Below are 13,270 nucleotides of genomic sequence, written 5' to 3' on the forward strand. Positions count from 1 at the left end.
ATTATCTACAAAGGAAATATATTGACAGTGAACTTTTTAAAAGGAACATTGGAAGCCTGGAGACAGTGAAATTATACAGGCATAAGTTGGAGGTATTGCAGATTCATTTTCAGACCACCAAAATGAAGTAAATATCACAATAAAGCTAGTCAAATCAATGTTTTGATTTCCTAATGCAAGTAAAAGTTTTTACAATGCCCTATAGTCTATTAAGTATGTCTATTTAGCATATGGGTCTATATAGCATTAAGCCTAAAAAAAACAAAGTACATACTTTAATTAAAAAATGCTTCATTGTTTAAAAATTCTAATCATTACCTGAGCTTTCAGTGAGTTCTTATCTTTTGGCTGGTGGAGTCTTGCCTGGATGTTGATGGCTGCTGACTGAAGGGGGTGGTGGTTGAGGAAGGCTGGGGTGACTGGCAATTTCTTAAAATGGGACAGTAATGAAGTCTGCCACATCAATGGACTCTTCCTTTCATGAACAATTTCTCTGTAGCATGTGATGCTGTAATAACATTTACCCACAGAACTTCTCTCAAAATTAGAGTCAGTCCTCTCAAATCTTGCTGCTGCTTTGTCAAGTTAATGTAATATTCTAAATTGTGAAATTTATTTATTATTCTAAATCCTTTGTGGTCATTTCAACAATCTTCACAGCATCTTCACCAAGAGTAGATTCCATCTCGAGAAATCACTTTCTTTGCTCACCAATCGATTCCATCTCAAGAAACCACTTTCTGTGCTCACTTCATCTGTTAACGTTTGATCATAAGATGTAGCAATTCAATCACATTCTCAGGTTCTTCTTTTAATTCTTGTTCTCTTACTATTTCTTCCACATCTGCAGTTACTTCCTCTACTAAACACTTGAACCCCTCAAAGTCACCCATGAGGGTTGGGATCAACTTCTTCCAAACTCCTGTAAATGTTGGTATTTTAACCTCTTCCAACAAATCACAAATGTTCTAATGGTATCTAGAATGATGAATCCTTTCAGGTTTTCAATTTACTTTGCACAGATCTATCAGCAGAATCACTATCTACTGCAGCTATCGTCTAACAAATGTACTTCTTAAACAAGACTTGAATGTTCAAATTAGTCCTTAATCCATGGCCTTTAGACCTGATGCTGTGTTAGCACGGAAACAACATTAGTCTCACTGTACATTTCCATGAGTGCTCTTGGCTGACCAGGTACATTGTCAATGAACAGTAATGTCTTGAAAAGAATCTTTTGTTCTGAGCAACTCTCAACAGCAAATGCTACTGAAAAGAATGGCACCAACAGACTTGCTTGATGCAGGCTTGCCACAAACTCCAATATGTTTAAAAAAAAAAAACCCAGTGTCTGTGAAGCACAGTAAAGTAAAGCACCATGAAATATGGTATATCTGTATCTTCCACGTGCTAATAATGGGGGCACAGGGAAAGGGAGGACTGCCAACCTAGAATTATATCCTCAACTATTCACATGTGAAAGCAATGTAAGAATTTCAGAGAGAAAAACCTGGGTATGAATCTAGGTGTCACAAATATTTAGTTGTGACCTCAGATAATTTCTCTAGGACTTAGGTCTACACCTATAAAATAGGGAAAATAACATTTCTCATCATAAGGTCATTGAAAAAAATTAAATGTATTAATATTTTAGCATCATTCCCAGCATATAATGAGCACTGAATCAATGTAAGCTATCATTTTTACTCCACACTCAACATTAATCCAGAGGTTTGGAACAGCTAATTTTTCTTCAAAAAAAAAAACAGGCAATCAACTGACCCAATTTACATTATAAATTTCTAGAAGCAACACCATGTCTTTAATTATTTTTCACCTAAATCCTGAAACTTAGAGGGTTTTTAAAAATCCATTTTAATATACATTAGAAGAGTTTCTAGGACTTTCAAAAAGTCATGTCACAGAAGTCATGGAACATTTTAGCAATGTTTAATACATGATAATATTTCTCTTATTTTTGAGTTTACCAGGTATTCGAAAATGAATATAGGCTCTTCTTGCCCTATTTATTGCTGAACTCATCCAGGAAGGTTGCCCTATACAGAATGACCCAAGTAGTATATTTAAGGAGAGTTCTATGCTCAAAACAAAAAAAAAAAACCTCAGTTTAGGTTCAGGCTCAGACCAAGAAGGAAATACTGCTTCATTTGGCTTTTTATGACTTGTCTCTGTCATGATTCAGCTCTAAACATAGCAAATAAAGCCCTGGGGCCACTCTCTCTCCAGCTACATCCCCAACCACACTCTTCTCTCCTTTAAATCTACCATCAACACACCATCAAATCTACCCACAACACACACACACACCTTTATCTCCCAACACACTTGGATTTTTATTTCATACCAAGACTAAGACATGTATTTGGGAAAATTAAAAACTAGCTTATATCCACAACCCAAAACTGCATAAGACGTCACCAATAATTTTTTGATGAAATCACAATATTTATTATTCTTTCATCTCCACAGTAAAGGTTTTTAAATAGGAAGGAAAACATTTTTTCAAACTATTATTTTAGGAGAGCGATATCTATCAAAATGAGTCATAATAACATATGGGGCTTGAGAAAAAATTTCTGATTAAGCTATTTTCATTCTCACACTTCCATTTCTCATATTGCTACTTTTCCTTCCTCGACTCCTAAATTCCTAAAAGTAGATATTTATTTCAGAAACACTGAAGCAGCTCTCACTATATCAGCATGAACAAAATAACACACTAGTTAAAACACTGGCAGCAAAACAACAAATTGTTTGATTTTCAGCATTTTGTACCACACTGAATTCCACCAATGTCCAGGCTCTATGTTTTTTAAAAATGTTTATCCAAATAACCAAAGTCCAGCTTACTTCATGCACTGACTGCTATAAATCCAAACAATTAAAAAAAATAAACACACTTCTCAAATTATTGCATCTTGAAATATGTTTTAATAGCAATAAATTAACCTCCTATGTAAATACTGGTCACCAATATAATTAAGTTTGAAAACTACAGTACCTTTCATCTCTTCCTGTTGGTTTGTACATTCAAGGGCTGCAGCTTGCCATGAATAATGCAGAATATGACTCGATCACAAACCCAGAGATAACAGGAGTATGTCTATAGCAATGAGGCTTTTTCATTTGTTTCCTTACCTGAGCTCTGGTAAAGAGAAAAAGAGAAAAATAATTGTCCATGCAGCATAAAAAGAATCTAGACAGATATCCTAAGAGCTTAAATGTTTCTCAGAAGTAACCATTACAATAGTTTCTGCCCGTGTACTAAATTCCACTGGCATCTTTAAAACACTGAAGCAGCAGACAGAAAATATTTATCATCTGCCACACTGTCTCAAGTTGGCAGCTTAAACTACGAATTGTATTTTGAAAGCCTTATTTTAAATAAATACCATTTTAGCATGAAAATAATAGTAACATTTACTGAATGCTTCCTACACACCTGGCAACATGAAAATGACTTTCTTGTCATTACCTCATTTAATCCTCACCACACTACTAAATAAAAATGGTTACTCCCATTTAATAGAAGAGCAGGCTGAGGCTTTAAAGAATTTAAACTTGCCCAGAGCTGGGTTTGCACCCGAGGGGTCTCACTCAGAGCCTGCATTATTGGTTCGTTCTACTACCACCTTTAATTCCTTCAAAATACATCAGCTCGTTCAAAGTTACAACTAACCCAACAATAAAATAAAAAGCTAAGTAGTAGTGATCAAATAAAGAATGCATTTTGTTCTGGTTGCCTATACAATTAAGTACTATTGTTCCTTAATTTCATAGGGCTTTGAATGATAAAACATAAAACCTTTCAAAACCCTGTTCTGTATTCTTTTATAAAGTAATCTTATTATCACATTCATTCATTCATACATTCATCATCCAGTCTACACTATTTAGTAAGCACTTACCTTAGTTAGCAAATACCCATGTATATGTAAGAAACCATGTAAGGCCTACATATTCCTTGACTTCTAAGAATATATAATAATGCAGAGGAAATAAGAGGAGTATAGAAATACCTATATTCACACCAGAAGTATTTGTTAAATCCACTTTCATCCATATTCTCCCCCAAGTAGATAAATAAAACAGAACCTTCTAGTTCCCTCTCATTCATTTCTTCTTACCTCCTAATCACCAAGAAAAATGAAAAGAAGAGAAAATCAGGAAGGAAAGGATACTGAAGTATAAAGACATTTATGGTGATAGAGGAATAAAAGAGAAGGAGTCCAATACTGAAATACAACAAATGAAGTTATATTCTGTGTCCCTCAAATATGTGAAAGTTATGAAAGCTAGAAATAAAATACATTATATTCTTTGGAAACTATCTCCTTAAGAAACACAAGACTGCATATACCACAACTAAATATTGACAAGAGCATTGCCTAGACAGTAAATTCCTTTAAGAGAAGGGCCAGATCTTATTTGTGTGATGTCAGATTTGGTGCAATATCTGATGTAGAGGCACACAATGTTTTACGAACTGAAATACAAGGCACATGCGCTTGATAAAATGTCCATGTAATTCTCATTCTAAAGAGTTCCAGAATACCTTGGGAAGTAAATGCGATTGGCAGTCAGTAACTAAGCACAGTACACACAACAATACAGGCATGATTATATGAACTATACAAGTGTTCACAAAAAGTATCTATATCAAAAGAATATCAGAAAAAATAACAATTTCAAACTAAAGCTCACTTCTTAATAGGCTCCTTAATAGGAGCTTTTAATGGACAATTACTAATTTAGAATTAGATAGAAAGGGACTTGAAAGTTACTTATTTCTTCTCCATACCTTCAAACAGGACCACAACCAAACCATCCCTAGCAAAAGAAACATATTTAAAGACATTTAGTGAAGATTCTATAATTCACCTTGGAACTGCACCACTTTTTTAACTATTCTCATAATCTATGCTTTAAATATCTAGCAAATGCCTGGATATGGCCAACTTACTAAGTATTCCAAGGCATACTTTCACTAGGTCTACCATATGTAAGGACAGGTATCAAGAAGAGAAAATAATGCTGAGTACATTAAAATAGGTACATACTTTCATTTCCAAACAGATGCTCAAATATTAGTAAAATCTTAATATAAAGCTATCCAGAGATGAGATATAGTTAGAAAATCAAAGAATTTCAGAATCACTGGGATCTCAAATCACGTGTGCAACTCTCTGCTTCTTTGACAACAAAACCAAGGTAAAGACGTTGTTACTATTATCAGTCGATTAAAGAACATTTTATGGTGTTTACAGAAGCCTCGTTTAAAGAATAATTGATGAATCCTTTTACAGATCAAATCAGCATTTTGGAATAGAACTACTACCTTAACTCCCTGCTTTTTAGGTCATGTAAAGTCACAGAACACGGCCTTTTACCAAACAGAACTGACCATCCTGCCACACTGTTGGTAAGGAAGTGCTGAAGAGAAACACCTTCAGTTACTGGGCACTTACGAGTTTACCTCCATAAACTGTCTAGACTTCCCCAAATCTTAAAAAATAGCTAGTATCAACATCTTTTTTTTGAGTAAGAGCACAGGTTTGGAAACATGACCATGATCATAAAGAACAGAAGTTGTAGTTCCAGAACTGGACGTAGATATATCTGGCCTCTTCCAGGACACCACACTCTAGTAAATGACCCTTGAAGAAACGTTCTCAATAAAAGAATCCCACCGTACACGTTGAGAAAATAAAGCATTAAGACAAAAGATCTGCAAGGGCCTTTACTTTCACTGTGTTATTTACACAAAGTAGATAATGATCAGTTAAATGATTAAATCTAAACTTGCTGAGAAAGTCCAAACCTAAATTCTTGGCCTAGATTCTCGCCTCCGCAATAACACACTAGGCTATTGGTTTCCTCAATATTTCAAGCTCTCCTTAGTAAATTAATCAAAATATAAGGGAAAACACCCACACCATATCATGTTTTGCTGTCATTGAAAATTACTGAACTCCAGTCTCAGCTCAATGATACAACACTTCCTTGCCCTGGGCTCAAGTTCTCTTTCCAAGGTGGCTATCCCAAATTTCCACCATTCTCATCTCCCAGCCCCAATCTCTTCTCCCATCAGTTAACCTTTTTTTCCTATCCACCTCTCAGAGATCATAAGCTCTGAACTCTCACCTTTCACCACCAAACCTATATACATCCACACTTTTCTTCACCAGGACAAACCTCCTCCTATCAACCCTAGCACATTGCCTAGGAACACAGCTAGCACTTAGTTGATAGGGAAAATGCAACCACCTAATTCTAGACTAACTCTTTCACCCTGTTCATCACATCCTTTCCTACATTTTCAGGGACCTTTATCAGTTCCCTCCTCTCTCACTTCTCACATCTTCAAACATTTCCTCTTTCTTGGCTCTTTCCCTAATAGCTCATTGTCATTTTTAAAAAACAAAAATCAAAAAATCCTACAAACCTTTTTTAGTTACTGCCTCAATCTCTCTTTTTTTTTGTAGTCAAGCTCCTTTAAAAAGAAGAGTGCCTGGAAATTTTATGTTAAATTTTACATAAACTTTATATAGGTGTATATTGTCAATTTTAAGATAATTACAATTTTCAGCTTTTTACATTAAATCACAATATAAAATACTAGTTTTTTTAAAAAGAATCCTTAACTTTTAAAGATACATATTGAAATAATTAGAGATAAAAAGATACGATATCTGAGTTTAGCTTTAAAATAATCCAGCTGGGGGCAGGAGTAATAGATGAAACAAAATTGGTTACGTGTTCATTCTTCAAGGTAGGTGAAGGCTACACAGGGGTTCATTCCTCCCATTTTCTTTTGTATATGTATTATTGTGGAAAAATTTAACATTTTTCGGTTCCGATGTTCGGATTCCTCCTCTTCATTTTTACAAAGTTCAGAAATGATTTGTAGCCGCCAAATCCAGCGGACACTAGTCAATCTGGATCTTACTTGCCCTCTTCAAGGACCAACCACTTCCTGCGTCTTTCTTTTCCTTTGTCATTGTTACGCATGCTCTCTGACTGTTCTCCTTCCTCCCGCCTTCAAACATGGTCCCCCCCAAACACACACACACACACGGACTCTTCTCCTCTTCCTCTCAAACATGGTCCCCCCTAAACACACACACACACACACACATGGACTCTTCTCCTCTTCCTCTCAAACACGGTCCCCCCTAAACACACACACACACACACACACACACACACACACGGACTCTTCTCCTCTTCCTCTCAAACACGGTCCCCCCTAAACACACACACACACACATGGACTCTTCTCCTCTTCCTCTCAAACATGGTCCCCCCTAAACACACACACACACACACCCTTAAATGCTGCTGCTTCCCAAGAGTTTCACGTTCACACTTGTTCCTCTTCCATTTCTACACATTCCTCCTATGTGGGCTGTTCTATTCTCTCCTAAAACTTCAACTACTTATCTACAAGCAATCTTCTCCCTCCAGCCCTGAGCTCTCTCCTGAACTGCAGATCCAAAGGCATCCTTACCTGAATATTCCACAGGAACCATAAACAAAACTCAGAGCTGAACTGATACATCTTTATCTTTCTCCCCAACAAAACCCTGCTCCTCCCCATCTCAATCAATGGTTTCACTACCCTGCAGTCATCCTAGCCAGAAAACTAGGATTATTTGTCTTAGTGTTGCAAATCTTTCTAGCCCCCAACACCAAAACTCTAAGTTATATCAATTTTACCTTTTAAATATTTCTAAAATCTATTTCTATATTCCTAACTGCTTAGTTCAGACTCTATTTCTCTACTGAATTTTTTTTTCTAAGACCAGTTTCTCTACCACTATTCTAATTTGTTCTCTCCTAGGTCCATTTTTCATAAGGGAGCTGGAGTTACTTTCTAAAATACCAACCCAGTAAGTCTACTTGAAATTTTTCAATAGTCACCCCATTTTGGAGAAAATTTCTCAATTCTTAATCATGGTACTAAGTACTTTAAGATCTGGCTTCTCTCACTACACTGCAAGTATTCTGGGATTCAGTCATCAGAATAACCTAAGGTTCCCCAAAGACAAACACTCAACTCTATCCTTTGCTTTCTGTTGTGCCATTTGCCTAGAATGACTTTCTTCATTCTCTCTCCAGTGAGCATTTACTCAACTTTCTCACTGCAAGTCAAATGGCACATCCAACTGGAGATTTTTCTTGATTTCATTAGAATCCAGATCTTTCTACCAGTGGGTACACCGAATGGCCTTAATGGTTGAGATAAATTTGACCCACCTGGGTTGAAATCCTAGGTTCACACCTTATCAGCATGACTTTGAGCAAGGTCTCTAAGCCTGTTTCCTCATCTCTAAATAACAGCAACTATTTCTCACGATTGTTTGAGGATTAAATAAGGGGCTGCATGCAAAATATGCTACACAATGCCTGACAGAGAGTTAAGTATTCAATAATCAGCACTGTCCTATTATCTATTCCCACTTTGGGCCCGTGTAGCAGCTGACACCTATTTCTACCACCGTGTTGGGATGATTTAAGTGTCTGCCATGCAGGACACAGACTACCTCCTATTTTCTCTTCATTCCCACCACCTGGCATAAAAATACCTAACATATAACGGATTCCTAACAAACCTTGAATAAATAAATACTTCAAATCCTTATATAACTTAACGTCTCAATTTTTTTAACAGTCTTACTGAACTTACTCTCAATCTCCTTGTACAAAATTGGTACTTAAAAGTAAAAATTAGCTTCATTATAATTAAGAAAAAAGAACTTTATAGGGACCCTATGTTTTTTTTGTTTAAACACATACACACACAAAATAAGGCCACAATACTATCAATACTTTTCCAACACACTATGTAAAATACGATATCTCTAGGACAATCGTCTACGTATTGAAAAATTTTTCAAGGATAGTTAAGGCAGGTTTTCTAAATTTGTGTCAGCTTCCTTACCACCAGGGTCAGAGCCAACTCTAGAGACTAAAGTGTATTCCAGAACATTAAAAATAAAACTAGAACATGGCATTTTTCATACTGAAAACATGCTCCTGAGAAATTGTGAAAAAAAAAAAGTGGAATAATCAAAGAAAATAATTATTACTACCAACTGCTAAAAAAAAAAGTGCTTCAAAATTATTATAATTTAAAGTTGAGCTAATCTTCAAAATCAATCAAACTGTGTAGGCTGTGTTCCAGCTAGTGGGGTGAGGGGAGTACCCATTTTGCAATCTTTACCCCCAATAAATAAGACGCAAAAATGCAAAACGGTGGGAAATAAAGATACTACTATATAATAGCACTGTATCTTTTATCTACTTTTACACGTAACCTTTAAACATCAATGCCCTTTGAGTAATTATTAATGTGTTTAATATGCTGACACTTCTGAGCTACTCCAGCATAAACATGATTAAATGTCTAGAAATAAACTATCAGGGGAAGAAGAAAAGCCTGCTAACAATAGTTCCTCGGGTCTCACATCAAATGTGTGACATACATACGGTTCTGCACCGAGAGGCAGCAACCTGGGAGGGTCAGAGGCGCCGAAGGCCCGAGGCCCTGCCGCTTGGGCGGCCGCTCATCTCTGAGACTACGCGGGGCGGCGGCCCAGCGGGGTGGGGCTGAGCGCTGTAGCCGGGGCGGGCCCGATGGCGGGGCGGGAGGCCCCAGTCTCACCTCCACTTCCCTTTCCCGGCGCACAGAGCCCAGTTCCGCCACCACTCAAGAGGGCCCTCACCACAAAGAGGGATTTTTCTCCGGGTCCGCTCAAAGTTTATCGGTCTTTCCCAGCTGTCGGGGCCGCCGGGCTTTGTAGTTCGCCCGTCCAGACCTCCGCGCCAAGGCCGCGACTCGGAGGAGTCGCTGCACTACAATCCCCATGATGCTCCGCGCGCTGCGCGCTCCCAATGCTCTCCCCTACCCCGCACGGCGGCCCGCGCCCGAGGACCCGCGCCGCGCGAGGTCGTGGCGTCTCCCGCGGCGGCTGTCAACGTGGCCACCCCACCACTCGCTCTCCTGCGGACGCCCTCGGATTCATTACCTAGGCGCCGCAGGTCGGCCGATGTTGATGATGTGGTCCAGGGGGGGTGGGGGTGGGCCACAGGCTGCCACCGCCGCCGCCGCGGAGCCCGTTAGTTCGCGATGTGCGTGGAAAGGCGGCGGAGGCGGCGTACGGTTGCCATGACAGCAGCGGCCGCGCGGTGAGGGGGGGCCCGAGGGCTCCGAGTCAACTCAGGGGAGGAGCCTGGGAATCCCGGGTGCGGGGACAGGGAGGCGCGAGGGTGATACTGAGAAGGACGGGTGACTGATTGAATTAAGGTTCTGCCTGATGAGCCCCGCTGCGGCGGCGTCCCGTCGCCCTGGGCAGCGTGTTGATGCCTTCTCCGTTCTGCGAGGACTTCTCTGGCGCCAGAGGAACGAGCATCTGAGCGTCGGGGCGCCAGACCCTCCCCGTCGGCCCTGCCCGTGGATAAAGTGAAGGTTCCTGTGACCCGGATTCCCACCTGGCCCTGCTTGGCTAGCTCACTACACACGTGTGGGCAATGCGTAGTTATTGACTATATAGAGAGCCCTGCCCAGTACTCTGGGCGACACGGTGGCAGGGCTGCAGGGGAGCAGAGGACAGAGGCCCAGAGGACGGCTGTGCGGGCAGAGGGACCCAGAGGCAGAGACCAGCTTGCTGTGTGCAGACTCGCACCGAGTGGATGGGATTTTAGTGATTGACCTGCCACCGTGGGAATAAAGTTGGGTATAACCCTTTCACCCCAAGAACGTTCTGCTGTCATTTCTTTGGTCACACTGAATCCATGGCGAACTTGCCCAGAGCTGAAACCCACTGGCAAGACACTGACTGCCACGGGGCACTTTTGGAACTTAAGCCATCGCTTGTTGGACTTTTAACCAGTAAAGTCGAATTTGCAGCCTTTCACCCCTCCCTTATGCCGTTTTCTGCCGAGTTGGGGTAGAAACAAATCATTTAGTATAGGACATAATGTATACGGCCCTTAGGATTACTCAGGAAGTTTGAGAAGTTTTAAGTGGCATTGATTTCAGTTAAGTTTTGATTCATAATTTCTCTTAGGTGATCATGGACTCTCCATGACCCGTCTCCAGATGCAGTTTAGCATAAATGGAGGTGAAGGGCTCGGGATCCTAAAACCCACTGCTTCGTTCACGACCTGCCGCTACAGTTGGTAGAGCTGCTAACCAAGGGCAGTTTATCCTCTATCATGCTCAATGTCTTACCTGCAAAATGGACATTATCTCACAGTACTTGCGAGAAATAATAGCACTGCTGTTGTGACGTATTATAAAACAAAGCTTGGCATTGAACAGTAACTTTTTTAAATTAACATTTAATCCACTGGGATAGGAGTTAGAATGGTGGCCTGGAGGCAAGAGTGGGGCTTGACAGAGGAGAGAATTTTCTGTACTGGTAGAAAAGCTCTGTGTCTTGCTTAGAGTTTGGGTTAAAGAGGCATGCGCATTTGTCAGAATTCACGGAGTGGTACATTTAAGGTTTGTACCTTTCTCTGTTGTAAGTATCTCAAAAAGGAACACAAAAATGTGTTTTTAAGGTCAACTCTCTCTGCAACTCTCAAATGTACAGTACAGTATTATTAACTAGTCACCATGCTGTATAACAGGAGATGTGTACCTTTTGACCGCCTCACCCATCATACTCCCCATCCCACCCCCTGGCAACCACAAATCTGTTCTCTGAAAGATTATTAGAGCTGTAGACTCCAAGACCATAGAGATATACTAGGTTCATTCTCCAGCTTTCACATATGAGGAAAATGAGGCCTAGAGATACTGGTAAATGGGAGGCTGCAAAGAGGGTTGCTGACCCTGTCGTTTTTCCAGTAATAAACATCTCTTGAGAAATTACGATTGAAATAGCAAGCTACTGTGAATGTCATGCAGTTCTCAGTCTGAGTCACCTTGTGCACAGAGATTTTGAAACTGACTCAAGTCCGTCTTCCACCTCCTGGGAAAAGACCAGCGTTCTCTCCAAGACTGTACATTCCTGGGGCTTAGAAACTCAGGATCACTTCAGGTTCTGAGTCTTTGCTTTTTCTGAGCCCTAGACTCCCTCCCATCTCACCTGCAGCTCTTTTCCCTCTTGCTGACACACACTTTGGAAGTCAAACCCTTTTTCTGGTTGTTTGTATAGCAGACTCTCCTAAAGGTTTGGAGTAACCTGAGGGGTTTTAAATAAAGGACACAAATAACCTAAAATTAGAATTCCCTGCTCCTAGAAGTCCATCACTATCCCAGTGGCGTTGGCATCCGCCAAGACTCATCTTTTTTTTTTAGCATCAACTGCAACTTCCCACTATCCACACTCTCTCTGACCCCATCTCTCTCTTTTCTCTCTTTATGCAATACTTCTAAAAGTACTATAAATACTTAATAAAAAGTATTTTTTAGCTAATAAAAAAGTACTTCCTTACCTCTGTCTTCGAATATACCTACACCCCTGCACTGTTTATCAAAGTGTCTTCCTACACAAAAAAGCACCTTCCTCAAGAGGAGCTCTAGTGCCAGCTACTAAAATAAGGTGCCACTCCAGTATATATCTGCATATTCTATTTGATTCAGCCCACATTCTGGTTACTCGATAAATCCCGGGCAGCTTATGTATAGCACCCGTCCAGGCCATCTACATAGTGGATTCCATTATGAAAACTTTGTTATAAGTGAAGAAGCAATTGATAGTAGCTGGAATCTGATGTCTAATAGAAAGAAAAGAAACCGAAGTCTACAGTAATCATAGCTCCTATTGTACAGAAGAAATGACAGCATTCAAACAATAAAATCCAGGACAAAATCTGAGTGTTCATCCAAAGTGGCATCCTTATAGGAGCAACACCTGGACCTGTCACCTCGAGCGATTCGGTCACAACTCTGCATATATAACGAGCATATAAATAGATCTCCCTTTCCTCCTCGAGAAGATGATACTGATGAGCTATCCGCTGAACACTTGTTTTTTGTAACAGAGATGATAGGTTCACCTGATCCATCTATCCTTCATCTGATTTCCTTTGTGACCAGTTGCTTGCATTTGCAAGGCAGCTGGCCAGGGTTGAAGTTCAGTCTCCACCCTTGACGATGTCTCTGAATACAAGGTTCCAATGCATAACCCTTCTTCCTTGAAGTCAGGATTCCAGAGAATCAGCAGGACAAGCCGCTTGAGAATGGATGACAGCAGTGATAGGCAACAGCTGCATTGCAGTGAACTGAAGGAGGACT

The 13,270-nt window shown here is 40.0% G+C and overlaps 2 protein-coding genes and 1 long non-coding RNA gene across 7 annotated transcripts in view; 1 reads left to right on the forward strand and 2 right to left on the reverse strand.

Annotated features, from left to right (window-relative positions):
* The window catches only part of KATNAL1 (katanin catalytic subunit A1 like 1), a 69,530-nt gene extending 59,671 nt beyond the window's left edge, over positions 1 to 9,859 (reverse strand). The window contains exons 1-2 of one of the 5 annotated variants that reach the window (XM_073228777.1): positions 9,750 to 9,859; positions 3,023 to 3,166 (exon numbers count right to left, since the gene is read on the reverse strand). The gene's annotated coding sequence lies outside the window, so the exon portion shown is untranslated. Of the gene's footprint in view, positions 1 to 3,022; positions 3,167 to 9,509; positions 9,667 to 9,688 lie in introns of those variants that run through there. The other 4 variants (XM_073228764.1, XM_073228781.1, XM_073228771.1 and 1 more) reach the window with 4 other exon arrangements.
* A 54-nt stretch (positions 9,860 to 9,913) lies between these two features.
* Positions 9,914 to 10,783, forward strand: LOC108385505 (uncharacterized). The gene is made up of 2 exons (XR_012127840.1): positions 9,914 to 10,065; positions 10,331 to 10,783. It is a non-coding gene; the product is annotated as an uncharacterized lncRNA (long non-coding RNA).
* A 122-nt stretch (positions 10,784 to 10,905) lies between these two features.
* LOC140847725 (uncharacterized) overlaps positions 10,906 to 13,270 on the reverse strand; it is a 113,437-nt gene continuing 111,072 nt past the window's right edge. Inside the window, exon 7 of the transcript XR_012127801.1 lies at positions 10,906 to 13,268. The gene's annotated coding sequence lies outside the window, so the exon portion shown is untranslated. The remainder of the gene's footprint in view (positions 13,269 to 13,270) is intronic.

Source organism: Manis javanica, chromosome 1 (genome assembly GCF_040802235.1).
Source record: "Manis javanica isolate MJ-LG chromosome 1, MJ_LKY, whole genome shotgun sequence".
NCBI classification, from domain to species: domain Eukaryota; kingdom Metazoa; phylum Chordata; class Mammalia; order Pholidota; family Manidae; genus Manis; species Manis javanica.